The sequence below is a fragment of the Bombina bombina genome, chromosome 6 (assembly GCF_027579735.1).
Source record: "Bombina bombina isolate aBomBom1 chromosome 6, aBomBom1.pri, whole genome shotgun sequence".
Lineage (NCBI taxonomy): Eukaryota > Metazoa > Chordata > Amphibia > Anura > Bombinatoridae > Bombina > Bombina bombina.
This window is the reverse complement of record NC_069504.1, coordinates 1,129,743,033-1,129,758,243: the sequence shown is the minus strand read 5'-3', so window position 1 is coordinate 1,129,758,243 and position 15,211 is coordinate 1,129,743,033. Positions and strand designations below refer to the sequence as shown.

General features: G+C 41.2%; 1 protein-coding gene across 6 annotated transcripts in view; it reads left to right on the top strand.

The window, feature by feature from the left end:
* The window catches only part of C2CD5 (C2 calcium dependent domain containing 5), a 584,106-nt gene that overhangs the window by 193,820 nt on the left and 375,075 nt on the right, over positions 1–15,211 (top strand). The window lies entirely within an intron of this gene.

Genomic DNA, 15,211 nt, shown 5'->3' with positions numbered 1-15,211 from the left:
CTCTGGTGTTTTTTATACTTAGTTTATTTCTTCAATCAAAAGTTTGTTATTTTAAATGGCACCGGAGTGTGCTGTTTGTTCTCAGGCAGTATTTGGAAGAAGAATCTGCCTGCGTTTTTCTATGATCTTGGCAGAAGTAACTAATATCCACTGGCTGTTCTCGCACATTCTGAGGAGTGGGGTAACTTTCAGAAAGGGAATAGCGTGTGGGGAATCCTGCAAACAAGGTATGTGCAGTAAATTATTTTTCTAAGGAATGGAATTGACTAAGAAAATACTGCTGATACCGATGTAATGTAAGTACAGCCTTAAATGCAGCAGCGACTGGTATCAGGCTGATGAATGTATGTACAATAAGTAATTTTCTAAGGAATGGAATTTGACTAAGAAAATACTGTTAATACTGAAGTATTGTATAATCCTTAACTGCAGTAGAAGCGACTGGTAGCAGGCTTATTAATAACACTACCTAACTTTTAAAGTGTATGTTTAAAACGTTTACTGGCATGTTATTCGTTTTTTGTGAGGTACTTTGGTGATAAATCTTTTGGGGCATGATTTTCCACATGGCTGATTTTTTCTTCTAATAGAAACGGTTAACTGAGGTTTCCCACTGTTGTAATAAGAGTGGGAGGGGCCTATTTTAGCGCTTTTGTGCGCAGTAAAAATTCAGTTTCAGTCTTCCTGCTTCTTCCTCCTTGATCCAGGACGTCTCTAGAGAGCTCAGGGGTCTTCAAAAGTCATTTTGAGGGAGGTAATCAGTCACAGCAGACCTGTGACAGTGTGTTTGACTGTGATAAAAACGTTAATTGTTAAATTGATTATCCGTTTTTGGGTATTAAGGGGTTAATCATCCATTTGCTAGTGGGTGCAATGCTTTGCTAACTTAATACATTTACTGTGAAAATTTGGTTGCTATAACTGATTTGGTTCATTGTTATTTCAACTGTGACGATTTTTTTGTGCTTCTTAAAGGCGCAGTAGCGTTTTTTATATTGCTTGTAAATTTATTTGAAAGGATTTTCCAAGCTTGCTAGTCTCATTGCGAGTCTGTTTAAACATGTCTGACACAGATGAATCTGTTTGTTCACTATGTTTGAAGGCCAATGTGGAGCCCCACAGAAATATGTGTACTAGATGTATTGATGTCACTTTGAATAAAAGTCAATCTATATCTGTAAAGAAATTATCACCAGACAACGAGGGGGAAGTTATGCCGACTAACTCTCCTCACGTGTCAGTACCTTCGCCTCCCGCTCAGGAGGCGCGTGATATTGTGGCGCCAAGTACATCAGAGAGGCCCATACAAATCACTTTGCAAGACATGGCTGCTGTTATGACAGAGGTATTATCTAAATTGCCTGAATTAAGAGGCAAGCGCGATAGCTCTGGGTTAAGGACAGAGCGCGCTGATGATGTGAGAGCCATGTCTGATACTGCGTCACAATTTGCAGAACATGAGGATGGAGAGCTTCATTCTGTGGGTGACGGATCTGATCCAGGGAGACCGGATTCAGAGATTTCTAATTTTAAATTTAAGCTTGAGAACCTCCATGTATTATTAGGGGAGGTATTAGCGGCTCTGAATGATTGTAACACGGTTGCAATTCCAGAGAAAGTATGTAGGTTGGATAGATACTTTGCGGTACCGGTGTGTACTGACGTTTTTCCTATACCTAAAAGGCTTACAGAAATTATTAGCAAGGAGTGGGATAGACCTGGTGTGCCCTTTTCCCCTCCTCCGATATTTAGAAAAAGCCACCACACGAGACTTATGGCAGACGGTCCCTAAGGTGGAGGGAGCAGTTTCTACTTTAGCTAAACGTACCACTATCCCGGTGGAGGATAGTTGTGCTTTCTCGGATCCAATGGATAAAAAATTAGAAGGTTACCTTAAGAAAATGTTTGTTCAACAAGGTTTTATCTTACAGCCCCTTGCATGCATTGCGCCTGTCACTGCTGCTGCGGCATTCTGGTTTGAGTCTCTGGAAGAGGCCATTCGCACAGCTCCATTGGATGAGATTATGGCCAAGCTTAAAGCACTTAAGCTAGCTAATGCATTTGTTTCTGATGCCGTTGTACATTTTAACCAAACTAACGGCTAAGAACTCCGGATTCGCCATCCAGGCGCGCAGAGCGCTATGGCTAAAATCCTGGTCAGCTGACGTGACTTCTAAATCTAAATTGCTTAATATTCCTTTCAAAGGGCAGACCTTATTCGGGCCCGGCTTGAAAGAAATTATTGCTGACATTACTGGAGGTAAGGGTCATACTCTTCCTCAGGACAGGGCCAAATCAAAGGCCAAACAGTCTAATTTCTCTTGTTAAGTGTGTTCAGTCCACGGGTCATCCATTACTTATGGGATATATTCTCCTTCCCAACAGGAAGTTGCAAGAGGATCACCCAAGCAGAGCTGCTATATAGCTCCTCCCCTCACATGTCATATCCAGTCATTCTCTTGCAACCTAACTAAAGATAGGTCGTTGTGAGAGGTCTGTGGTGTTTTTCAACTTAGTTTATTTCTTCAATCAAAAGTTTATTTTAAATGGCACCGGAGTGTGCTGTTTGTTTCTCAGGCAGCATTAGAAGAAGAATCTGCCTGCGTTTTCTATGATCTTAGCAGACGTAACTAAGATCCACTGGCTGTTCTCGCACATTCTGAGGAGTGGGGTAGCTTCAGATAATGGGAATAGCATGCGGGGTCCCCCGCAAATGAGGTATGTACAGTACAATATTTTCTGGGAATGGAATTGACTAAGAAAACACTGCTGTTACCCATATGATGTAAGTACAGCCTTAAATGCAGTAGTAGCGACTGGTATCAGGCTGATAAATGTATGCGCAGTTGAGTTATTTTCTAGGGACTAGAATTTGACTGAGAAAAATACTGTTAATACTGAAATAATGTATAAGCCTTAACTGCAGTAGAAGCGACTGGTAGCAGGCTTAGTGATAACTTTGCATGACATTGAAAAAGTTTGTTTTTAAAACGTTTACTGGCATGTTATTCGTTTTGTGAGGTACTTTGGTGATAAATTGTTTTGGGCATGATATGGCTAACGTATATTTCTGCATAGAAACCGTTATATCAGGTCTCCCACTGTTGTAATAATGAGTGGGAGGGGCCTTTTTTAGCGCCTTGTTGCACAGTTAAAATTCTAGCACAGTCTGCCTGCTTTCTTCCTCCTTGATCCAGGACGTCTCTAGAGAGCTCAGGGGTCTTCGAAATTAATTTTTGAGGGAGGTAATCAGTCACAGCAGACTTGTGACAGTGTGTTTGACTGTGATTAAAGCGTTAAATCTTAAATTGATTATCCGTTTTGGGTATTGAGCGGTTAATAATCCTTTTGCTAATGGGTGCAATCCTCTGCTAATTTAATACATTTACTATTAAAAATTGTTTGCTATAACTGAATTAGTTCATTGTTATTCAACTGTGTTTTTTAAAAGCGCTGCAGCGTTTTTTATATTGCTTGTAAACTTATTGAAAGTAATTTCCAAGCTTGCTAGCTTCATTGCTAGTCTGTTTAAACATGTCTGATACAGAGGAATCTGCTTGTTCATTATGTTTAAAAGCCGATGTGGAGCCCAATAGAAATATGTGTACCAATTGTATTGATGTTACTTTAAATAAAAGTCAGTCTTTACCGGTAAAGAAATTATCACCAGACAACGAGGGGGAAGTTATGCCGTCTAACTCTCCTCACGTGTCAGTACCTTCGCCTCCCGCTCAGGAGGTGCGTGAGATTGTGGCGCCAAGTACATCAAGGCCCTTACAAATCACTTTACATGATATGGCTAATGTTATGAAAGAAGTATTATCTAATCTGCCCGAGTTAAGAGGCAAGCGCGATAGCTCTGGATTAAGGACAGAGCGCGCCGATGACACGAGAGCCATGTCTGATACTGCGTCACAATTTGCAGAACATGAGGACGGAGAGCTTCATTCTGTGGGTGACGGTTCTGATTCGGGGAGACCGGATTCAGAAATTTCAAATTTTAAATTTAAGCTTGAGAACCTCCGCGTGTTGCTAGGGGAGGTGTTAGCGGCTCTGAATGATTGTGACACGGTGGCAATCCCAGAGAAATTATGTAGGCTGGATAAATACTATGCGGTACCGGTGTGTACTGACGTTTTTCCTATACCGAAAAGGCTTACAGAGATTATTAGCAAGGAGTGGGATAGACCTGGTGTGCCCTTTTCCCCTCCTCCGATATTTAGAAAAATGTTCCCTATAAACGCCGCCACACGAGACTTATGGCAGACGGTCCCTAAGGCGTCAAGTTTTCAAAATGCAAAGTCTCATACAGAGATAGTTTTAGCATTTCTGAGGTCGCATGGGTGGAAAGTGAACATGGAAAAGAGTTCTCTGTTTCCACTCACAAGGGTTCCCTTCCTAGGGACTCTTATAGATTCTGTAGAGATGAAGATTTAACTGACGGAGTCCAGGTTATCAAAAAATCTAAATGCTTTCCGTGTCCTTCATTCCATTCCAAGCCCATCAGTAGCTCAGTGCATGGAAGTAATCGGCTTAATGGTCGCGGCAATGGACATAGTGCCATTTGCGCGCCTGCATATCAGACTGCTGCAATTATGCATGCTAAGTCAGTGGAATGGGGATTACTCAGATCTGTCCCCTTTACTGAATCTGGACCAGGAGACCAGAGATTCTCTTCTCTGGTGGTTGTCTCGGGTTCATCTGTCCAAAGGAATGACCTTTCGCAGACCAGATTGGACGATTGTAACAACAAATGCCAGCCTACTAGGCTGGGGCGCAGTCTGGAACTCCCTAAAGGCTCAGGGGTCGTGGACTCAGGAGGAGAAACTCCTTCCAATAAACATTCTGGAATTAAGAGCAATATTCAATGCTCTTCTAGCTTGGCCTCAGTTAGCAACACTGAGGTTCATCAGGTTTCAGTCGGACAACATCACGACTGTAGCTTACATCAATCATCAAGGAGGAACCAGGAGTTCCCTAGCGATGTTAGAAGTCTCAAAGATAATTCGCTGGGCAGAGTCTCACTCTTGCCACCTGTCAGCGATCTACATCCCAGGCGTGGAGAACTGGGAGGCGGACTTTCTAAGTCGCCAGAACTTTCATCCGGGGGAGTGGGAACTTCATCTGGAGATATTTGCTCAACTGATTCTTCGTTGGGGTGAGCCGGAACTGGATCTCATGGCATCTCGCCAGAACGCCAAGCTTCCGTGCTACGGATCCAGGTCCAGGGACCCGGGAGCGGTGCTGATAGATGCACTAGCAGCCCCTTGGGTTTTCAACATGGCTTATGTGTTTCCACCGTTTCCGTTACTGCCTCGACTGATTGCCAAGATCAAACAGGAGAGAGCATCTGTGATTCTGATAGCGCCTGCGTGGCCACGCAGGACCTGGTATGTAGACCTAGTGGACATGTCGTCCTGTCCACCATGGTCTCTGCCTCTGAGGCAGGACCTTCTAATTCAGGGTCCTTTCAACCATCCAAACCTAATTTCTCTGAGGCTGACTGCATGGAGATTGAACGTTTGATTCTATCGAAGCATGTTTTCTCGGAGTCGGTTATTGATACATTAATACAGGCTCGGAAACCTGTGACCAGAAAAATTTACCATAAGATATGGCGTAAATATTTATATTGGTGTGATTCCAAGAGTTACTCATGGAGTAAGGTTAGGATTCCGAGGATATTGTCTTTTCTACAAGAGGGTTTAGAAAAGGGTTTATCCGCTAGTTCGCTAAAGGGACAGATTTCTGCTCTGTCTATTCTTTTACACAAGCGCCTGGCAGAGAATCCAGACGTCCAGGCTTTTTGTCAGGCTTTGACTAGGATTAAGCCTGTGTTTAAGACTGTTGCTCCTCCGTGGAGCTTAAACTTGGTTCTTCAAGTTCTTCAGGGTGTTCCGTTTGAACCCCTTCATTCCATTGATATTAAACTTTTATCTTGGAAAGTTCTGTTTTTGATGGCTATTTCCTCGGCTCGAAGAGTTTCTGAGTTATCTGCCTTACATTGTGATTCTCCTTATCTGATCTTTCATTCAGACAAGGTAGTCCTGCGTACTAAACCTGGGTTTTTACCTAAGGTTGTTTCTAACAGGAATATCAATCAAGAGATTGTTGTTCCATCATTATGTCCTAATCCTTCTTCAAGGAAGGAACGTCTTTTGCATAATCTAGACGTGGTCCGTGCCCTGAAGTTCTACTTATAGGCAACTAAAGATTTTCGGCAAACTTCTTCCCTGTTTGTCGTTTACTCTGGACAGAGGAGAGGTCAAAAGGCTTCGGCTACCTCTCTCTCTTTTTGGCTTCGTAGCATAATACGTTTAGCCTATGAGACTGCTGGACAGCAGCCTCCTGAAAGAATTATAGCTCATTCCACTAGAGCTGTGGCTTCCACCTGGGCCTTTAAGAATGAGGCCTCTGTTGAACAGATTTGCAAGGCTGCAACTTGGTCTTCACTTCATACTTTTTCCAAATTTTACAAATTTGACACTTTTGCTTCTTCGGAGGCTGTTTTTGGGAGAAAGGTTCTTCAGGCAGTGGTTCCTTCTGTTTAATGTTCCTGCCTTGTCCCTCCCATCATCCGTGTACTTTAGCTTTGGTATTGGTATCCCATAAGTAATGGATGACCCGTGGACTGAACACACTTAACAAGAGAAAACATAATTTATGCTTACCTGATAAATTTATTTCTCTTGTAGTGTGTTCAGTCCATGGCCCGCCCTGTCTTTTTTGAGGCAGGTTCTAAATTTTGAATTATAACTCCAGTCACCACTGCACCCTATAGTTTCTCCTTTCTCGTCTTGTTTCGGTCGAATGACTGGATATGACATGTGAGGGGAGGAGCTATATAGCAGCTCTGCTTGGGTGATCCTCTTGCAACTTCCTGTTGGGAAGGAGAATATATCCCATAAGTAATGGATGACCCGTGGACTGAACACACTACAAGAGAAATAAATTTATCAGGTAAGCATAAATTATGTTTTTCGTGCCTTTTGTAACTTCAAGGCAGGAGCAGCATCAACTTCCTCCGCTCCAAAACAGGAAGGACCTGTTGCTCGTTACAGACAGGGCTGGAAAGCTAACCAGCCCTGGAACAAGGGCAAGCAGGCCAGAAAGCCTACTTCTGCCCCTAAGACAGCATGAAGAGAGGGCCCCCTATCCGGAAACGGATCTAGTGGGGGGCAGACTATCTCTCTTCGCCCAGGCTTGGGCAAGAGATGTCCAGGATCCCTGGGCGTTGGAGATCATATCTCAGGGATATCTTCTGGACTTCAAGGCATCTCCTCGACAAGGGAGATTTCATCTTTCAAGGTTATCAGCAAACCAAATAAAGAAAGAGGCATTTCTACGGTGTGTGCAAGACCTCTTAGTAATGGGGGTGATCCACCCAGTTCCACGGACGGAACAAGGGCAAGGTTTTTACTCAAATCTGTTTGTGGTTCCCAAGAAAGAGGGAACCTTCAGACCAATCTTGGACCTAAAAATCTTAAACAAATTCCTAAGAGTTCCATCATTCAAAATGGAAACTATTCGAACCATCCTACCCATGATCCAAGAGGGTCAATACATGACCACGGTAGACTTAAAGGATGCCTACCTTCATATACCGATTCACAAAGATCATTATTGGTACCTAAGATTTGCCTTTCTAGACAGGCATTACCAGTTTGTAGCTCTTCCCTTCGGATTGGCTACGGCCCCGAGAATCTTTACAAAGGTTCTGGGCTCACTTCTGGCGGTTCTAAGACCGCGAGGCATAGCGGTGGCTCCGTATCTAGACGACATCCTGATACAGGCGTCAAGCTTTCAAATGGCCAAGTCTCATACAGAGATAGTTCTGGCATTTCTGAGGTCGCATGGGTGGAAAGTGAACGTGGAAAAGAGTTCTCTATCACCACTCACAAGAGTCTCCTTTCTAGGGACTCTTATAGATTCTGTAGAGATGAAAATTTACCTGACGGAGTCCAGGTTATCAAAGCTTCTAAATGCTTGCCGTGTCCTTCATTCCATTCCACGCCCGTCAGTGGCTCAGTGCATGGAAGTAATCGGCTTAATGGTAGCGGCAATGGACATAGTGCCATTTGCGCGCCTGCATCTCAGACCACTGCAATTAATTATGCATGCTAAGTCAGTGGAATGGGGATTACTCAGATTTGTCCCCTCTGCTAAATCTGGACCAAGAGACCAGAGATTCTCTTCTCTGGTGGCTTTCTCGGGTCCATCTGTCCAAGGGTATGACCTTTTGCAGGCCAGATTGGACGATTGTAACAACAGATGCCAGCCTTCTAGGTTGGGGCGCAGTCTGGAACTCCCTGAAGGCTCAGGGATTATGGACTCAGGAGGAGAAACTCCTCCCAATAAATATTCTGGAGTTGAGAGAAATACTCAATGCTCTTCTAGCTTGGTCTCAGTTAGCAACACTGAGGTTCATCAGATTTCAGTCGGACAACATCACGACTGTGGCTTACATCAACCATCAAGGGGGAACCAGGAGTTCCCTAGCGATGTTGGAAGTCTCAAAGATAATTCACTGGGCAGAGTCTCATTCTTGCCACCTGTCAGCGATCTACATCCCAGGCGTGGAGAACTGGGAGGCGGATTTTCTAAGTCGCCAGACCTTTCATCCGGGGGAGTGGGAACTTCATCCGGAGGTCTTCACTCAACTGATTCATCGTTGGGGCAAACCAGATGTGGATCTCATGGCATCTCGCCAGAACGCCAAGCTTCCTTGTTACGGATCCAGGTCCAGGGACCCGGGAGCGGCGCTGATAGATGCTCTGACAGCCCCTTGGGTCTTCAACATGGCTTATGTGTTTCGACCATTTCCGATGCTTCCTCGACTGATTGCCAAGATCAAACAGGAGAGAGCATCGGTGATTCTGATAGCGCCTGCATGGCCACGCAGGACCTGGTATGCAGACCTAGTGGACATGTTGTCCTGTCCATCGTGGTTTCTACCTCTGAGGCAGGACCTTCTAATACAAGGTCCTTTTAAACATCCAAATCTAATTTCTCTGAGGCTGACTGCATGGAGATTGAACGCTTGATTCTATCAAAGCGTGGCTTCTCGGAGTCAGTTATTGATACCTTAATACAGGCACGGAAGCCTGTTACCAGGAAAATTTACCATAAGATATGGCGTAAATATTTATATTGGTGCGAATCCAAGGGTTACTCATGGAGTAAGGTTAGGATTCCTAGGATATTGTCTTTTCTACAAGAAGGTTTCGAAAAGGGTTTATCTGCTAGTTCGTTAAAAGGACAGATTTCTGCTCTGTCTATTCTCTTACACAAACGTCTGGCAGAAGTTCCAGACGTCCAGGCTATTTGTCAGGCTTTGGCTAGGATTAAGCCAGTGTTTAAGACTGTTGCTCCTCCGTGGAGCTTAAACTTGGACCTTAAAGTTCTTCAAGGGGTCCCGTTTGAACCCCTTCATTCCATTGATATTAAGCTTTTATCTTGGAAAGTTCTGTTTTTGATTGCTATTTCCTCGGCTCGAAGAGTCTCTAAGTTATCGGCCTTACATTGTGATTCTCCTTATCTGATTTTCCATTCAGACAAGGTAGTTCTGCGTACTAAACCTGGGTTTTTACCTAAGCTAGTTTCTAACAGGAATATCAATCAGGAGATTGTTGTTCCATCATTATGTCCTAATCCTTCTTCAAAGAAGGAACGACTTTTGCATAATCTGGACGTAGTCCGTGCCCTGAAGTTCTATTTACAGGCAACTAAAGATTTTCGTCAAACTTCTTCCCTGTTTGTCGTGTACTCTGGTCAGAGGAGAGGTGAAAAAGCTTCGGCAACCTCTCTCTCCTTTTGGCTTCGTAGCATAATACGTTTAGCCTGAAAGAATTACAGCTCATTCCACTAGAGCTGTGGCTTCCACCTGGGCCTTTAAGAATGAGGCCTCTGTTGAACAGATTTGCAAGGCTGCAACTTGGTCTTCACTTCACACTTTTTCAAAATTTTACAAATTTGACACTTTTGCTTCTTCGGAGGCTGTTTTTGGAAGAAAGGTTCTACAGGCAGTGGTTCCTTCCGTTTAAGTTCCTGCCTTGTCCCTCCCATCATCCGTGTACTTTAGCTTTGGTATTGGTATCCCATAAGTAATGGATGACCCGTGGACTGAATACACTTAACAAGAGAAAACATAATTTATGCTTACCTGATACATTTATTTCTCTTGTAGTGTATTCAGTCTACGGCCCGCCCTGTCTTTTAAGGCAGATTTAAATTTTAATTAAAACTCCAGTCACCACTGCACCCTATGGTTTCTCCTTTCTTGTCTTGTTTCGGTAGAATGACTGGATATGACATGTGAGGGGAGGAGCTATATAGCAGCTCTGCTTGGGTGATCCTCTTGCAACTTCCTGTTGGGAAGGAGAATATATCCCATAAGTAATGGATGACCCGTGGACTGAATACACAACAAGAGAAATACATTTATCAGGTAAGCATAAATTATGTTTTTTATTTAAGTTAGAATATATTTGTTCTCTCTTAAAGGAAGTTTTGTTTACTTTGGGTATTGGGGAGTCTAAACCTCCTGATGATAAAGCTAGTAAATGTCTAAATTCTGTATTTAAGACTACTGTTATTACTCCTGAAGTATTTCCTATTCCTGATGCTATCTCTAATGTGACTACTAAAGAATGATCTAAGCCTGGTACCTCTTTTAACCCTTCTTCTAGGTTTAAGAAATTGTATCCTTTACCTGTAGCCAAGGATCTTTTAGATAGGAAGCTTGAATCTTATCCAAGAAGGGCATATTTACATACTGGCTATATTCTTATACCTGTTATATCTATGGCTGATGTTGCTGCTGCTGCTTCTACTTTTTGGTTGGACAGTTTAGCACAGCAGTTGTCTTCAGATTCTGAATTATCTAACATTATTTTACTTCAACATGCAAATCATTTTATTTGTGATGCTATATTTGATGTTAGGAAGATCAATGTCAAATGCATGTCTTTAGCCATTCTAACTAGACAAGCTTTATGGTTTAAATCTTGGAATGCTGACATGGTGTATAAAACTAGATTATTATCTCTCTCTTTTCAAGGTAAACATCTTTTTGGGTCACAATTGGATTCTATTATCTCCACTGTTACTGGGGGTAAGGGAGTTTTTCTGCCCTAAGACAAGAAATCTAAGGGTAAATTTAAAGCTCCCAATCGTTTTCGTTTCTTTCGTCAGAATAGAGAAAAGAAAACCACTCCTTCCCCCAAGGCCTTTGGCTCTAATTGGAGACCATGTCCGAATTGGAATAAATCCGAGCCTTATAAGAAACCAAATCCTGCCCCTAAACCTACATGAAGGTGCAGCCCTCAAGCCTGTTCTTCTGGTAGGGGGCAGACTAAAGCTATTTCAAAGAGTTTGGACAGACTGTGTCCAAAATCAGTGGATTCAGAATATAATTTCTCAGGGGTGTTGAATAGGATTCAAAATAAAACCTCAGTTGGGAAGATTCTTTCTTACACATGTAACAAAACCCAGTAAAAGCTTAAGTCTTTCTGAAATGTGTTTCAGATCTAGACCTTTCAGGGGTAATTATCCTGGTTCCACAGCAGGAACAAGGATATTTTTTTTTTTATTCAAATCTATTCTTTGTACCAAAGAAGGAACATTCTTTCAGATCAATTTTGGATCTGAAAACTTTAAATCGTTTTGTAAGAGTCCCAACTTTCAAGATGGTGACTATAAGGACTGTTCAGCAAGGTCACTTCATGTCCACAATAGACTTACAGGACGCTTACCTTCACAATTCGATTCATCCAGATCACTATTGTTTTCTGAGATTCTCTTTTCTAAACAAGCATTACCAATTTGTCGCTCTTCCGTTTGGCCTTGCAACAGCACCAAGAATATTCTTAATAGTTTTAGGTGCCCTTCTATCTGTAATCAGAGAGCAGGGTATTGCAGTGTTTCCTTATTTGGACGATATATTGGTACTAACTAAATCTTTTCATTTGGAGAATCTCACACAAAACAATTTCTGTTGTTTCTTCAAAGACATGTTTGGAGGATCAATTTACCAAAGAGTTTCTTGATTTCTCTGACAAAGGTCACCTTTTTAGGTTTCCAGATAGATTCAGTGTCCATGACACTCTTTCTTACAGAACAGAGACGTTTGAGGTTGGTTTCAGCTTGTCTAAACCTTCAGTCTCTTATTCCGTTCAGTGGCTATGTGCATGGAAGTTTTAGGTCTCATGAGTGCAGCATCGGACGCTATCCCTTTTGCTTGTTTTCATATGAGACCTCTACAGCTTTGCATGTTGCACCAATGGTGTAGGGATTATACTCAGATATCACAACTGATATACTTTAATCCCAACACTCAACTCTCTCTGACAAACAGACAATGTCACAACAGTAGCATATGTCAATCATCAAGGGGGAACTCGCAGTCCCCTAGCAATGAAAGAAGCGTCTAATACTTTTCTTGGTCTGAATCCAACTCTTGTCTAATCACTGTGATTCATGTACCAGGTGTAGACAATTTGGAAGCGGATTATCTCAGCCGTCAGATTCTACATCTGGGGAGTGGTTTCTCCATCCAGATGTGTTCTATCAGATTATGCAGATGTGGGGTCTTCCAGACATAGATCTGATGGCCTCTCGTCTAAACAAGAAACTTCCCAGATACCTCTCCAGGTCCAGGGATCCTCAGGCGGAATTGATTAAAGATCTTGCAGTTCCATGGTTTTACCAACTTGCTTACATTTTTTCACCTCTGGGAGTGATCTCAAAGATCATAATGGAACAATCTTATGTGTTTCTGATAGCACCAGCATGGCCTCACTTGTTCTGGTATGCAGACCTTGTCCAAATGTCCATGTACCCGCCTTGCTCACTTCCTCTAAGACCAGACCTTCTGTCTCAAGGCCTTTTATTCCATCCGGATCTCAAATCTCTAAATTTGAAGGCATGGAAATTGAACGCTTAGTCCTTAGTCATAGAGGTTTCTCTGACTCTGTGATTAACACTATGATACAGGCTCGTAAGCCTGTTTCAAGGAAAATATATCACAAAGTTTGGAAAAACCTATATTTCATGGTGTTCCACTCATGATTATTCTTGGCATTCTTTTAGAATTCCTAGGATTCTACAGTTTCTTCAGGATAGTTTGGATAAAGGTTTGTCTGCCAATACTTTGAAAGGACAAATCTCTGCTCTTTGTTTTATTTCACAGAAAGATTGCTAATCTTCCTGATCACTGTTTCGTACAGGCTTTGACTCTTATCAAACCTGTTATTAAATCTATCCTTTCTCCTTGTAGTCTAAATTTGGTATTAAAGACTTTGCAGGCTCCTCCTTTTGAGCCTATGCATTCTTCGGACATTAAACTACTTCTTGGAAAGTGTTATTTCTCTTGGCTTTTTCTTCTGCTAGAAGAGTTTCGGTATTGTTCTCTCTTGCGAGTCTCCTTATCTGATTTTCCATCAAGGTAAAGCTGTTTTGCGGACTTCATTTAAATTTTTAACTAAAGTTGTAAATTCTAACAACATCAATAGGGAAATTATTGTTTCTTCCTTGTGTCCAAATTCTAAGAATACTCTTAAAAGGTCTTTACATTATTTAAATGAGGTAAGAGCTTTGAAATATTATGTTGAGGCTACTAAAGATTTCAGAAAGACTTCTAGTCTATATGTTATTTTTTCTGGTTCCAGAAAAGGTCAGAAAGCCTCTGCCATTTCTTTGGCATCTTGGTTTAAACTTTTGATTCACAAAGCCTATTTGGAGGCGGAACAGTCTCCGCGTCAGAGAATTACAGCTCATTCTACAAGATCAGTTGCCACATCTTGGGTATTCAAAAATGAACCTTCAGCTGATCAAATCTGCTAAACAGCCGCTTGGTCTTCTTTGCATACATTTACTAAATTTTACTATTTTAATTTAAGTTTTTTGAATTTTTAAGAAAATGTAATTATTTTTTTGGATTTAATTTCTCAGCAGAAACAGCTGTTTTTATTTTATTCCTCCCTCTCTCTAGTCACTTGTGGACTTCCACATCTTGGATATTATATCCCATACGTCACTAGCTCATGGACTCTTGCCACCTATATGAAAGAAAACATAATTTATGTAAGAACTTACCTGATACATTCATTTATTTCATGGTGGCAAGAGTCCATGAGACCCACCTAATTTTTGGGGGTTATAATTTTTTCTGTATAATGCACTTTATTTATCCTGTTCCTCTTTTTTATGCATTTACTCCTTTTACACCTCACTAACTTGGCTATACGTTAAACCCTCCGGGTAGGAATGTATATTCCATACGTCACTAGCTCATGTACTCTTGACACCGTGAAAGAAATGAATTTATCAGTTAAGTTCTTACATAAATTATGTTTTATGCAATATTCATATTTAATAAAGGTTTCAACTATGTATTTACTGTAAATATTATACATTCCAATGTTCTGCACATAGCAGAATATGTTATAAGTATTTCTAAATATATATTCCTATATATATATAAATATATATTGAACCAAAATACCATCAGATATATGTAGACATATATTTATGAATAAATAACAATATATTCTGTTATGTGCAGAATATTGGAATGTGACATTTTCATATTTCCATGTCGGGTTAGCGCAAATGAGAATATGCAATTGTGTTTGCAAGAGTTTGGGGTGTTTTTTCCCCACTTTTTTTTTATCTCCATTGGCTTCTATGTGGGAATACTTGAACGCGCATGCAATATTCTAACTATGTATTTTCGCTCTAGTTGGATTACTGCTAGAGTGAAAACAGTTTACTTTCAACTCGTAATACGAGTGTAACATAACAAGTGCAAAAAAATTACTTTCAGCTCAATAAACGCTCAAGCGGGAGAGTTAATTTGCGCTCTACTCGTAATCCAGCCGAAATGTTTTATCTGAATCACGAAAGAAAAATGTGATTTCATGTCCCTTTAAATTAATTGGTAAACCCAATGTTAAAAAATAAAATAAATATTTCAATATTCAGTTTCAGTTTGCAAATTAAACACAGATGATAATATAAACATTTTCTTTTTTTTAGGGTTAGAGTTTTTTTTGTTGTTGCTGCTATAGTCATATAGTCAGGAATGTCATCTGAAAATGTCCAACTGATAGTTTGTTTTCATTTAAGTGTAAATTATATTTTGAGATTTGAATAAAATTTGTTGGTGGTTTGTTCCTAATAATCTACACTCCCAGCCTTGCAGCTCATTCCA